General features: G+C 40.7%; 1 long non-coding RNA gene across 1 annotated transcript; it reads left to right on the top strand.

The window, feature by feature from the left end:
* The first annotated feature begins 6 nt into the window (after window positions 1–6).
* Window positions 7–801, top strand: LOC107577971 (uncharacterized). Its single transcript, XR_001608276.1, has 3 exons — window positions 7–135; window positions 218–313; window positions 501–801. It is a non-coding gene; the product is annotated as an uncharacterized lncRNA (long non-coding RNA).
* Window positions 802–1,017: the final 216 nt, after the last annotated feature.

Raw genomic sequence — 1,017 nt, 5'->3', positions numbered from 1 at the left:
GCTGCGGATTTAGCCGTGGTGCTCTTTGAAACCGCCACACTGCGATCCGGCTACCAACTCACAGACACCAAAGCTTATGGAGACAGAATAGAGCGCATGTTGCGGCTCAGCATGAACGTAGATCTTGAAGAACAGGTACACACACAGTCGAGTGCTGGTAATACGAAAAAGATACTCGATTGAAGCATGGCTCAATATCCTGTTGCTGTGTCCACAGGTAGAGGAAGAGCAAGAAGAGGAACCAGAAGAACCGACAGAAGAAGCAGAGGATGAGGAGGAGGTCCAGGCAGATGAGGAGGCAGAAGATGAAACTGTGAGTGTGGAAACTGTCACTTACTCACCCTCAAGTTGTTCCAAACCCACGTTTCTTTCGTAAAATGCAAAAGGAGAATTTAAGAGGTTTGAAACAACATGAGGGCAAGAAATGACGGCTGAACTGCCATTTTGAAAGTTCCCTATATCTTAATGTGTGATAACATGAATGGATTTCTCTGTTTCAGGATACCACAGACAAAGATGAGTTGTAAAGTTTAAATCTGGGAGGGACGGGTTATCGGACTGTGATGCAGAGTGAAGATGGCGATCTCAGCTGGTTATCTTTTCTCTGTGCCGGGTGGGTTAGGGGGATAGGAGCTGTTTTTTTTTTTTTTAAGGCGCTACGTTTGTGTTTGAAATTTCTTTTTTTTTTTTTCTTCTTTTTTTTACATTCCTCCATAATTGTAAATTTGTTAATATTTAACTGACCCAGTTGTGGAGTGCTGACTCCTGTCCACTGAACCATTAAATGTTTCCTGAAAAGGACCTTGTGTGCAATTGCAATCTTTTACCTTGTGTCTCCTTGTTTTACTCATTTTACAAACTCCTCAAAATAACAGGATTCCATTTCAGGTGTTTATTTCTTTCTTTTTTGTTTAGTAGCCTCAGTTCTTGGATTGATTTGTATCAAGTCAAAGTGATGGTTTAAATTTAAATATTACATTTAGTCATTTTGCAGACGCTTTTATCCAAAGCGACTTA

The sequence above is a fragment of the Sinocyclocheilus grahami genome, unplaced genomic scaffold, assembly GCF_001515645.1.
Source record: "Sinocyclocheilus grahami isolate Dianchi unplaced genomic scaffold, SAMN03320097.WGS_v1.1 scaffold8069.1, whole genome shotgun sequence".
Taxonomy (NCBI): Eukaryota; Metazoa; Chordata; class Actinopteri; order Cypriniformes; family Cyprinidae; genus Sinocyclocheilus; species Sinocyclocheilus grahami.
Note: the sequence above shows the minus strand (reverse complement) of the source record. Positions and strands in the feature narration are given on the sequence as shown.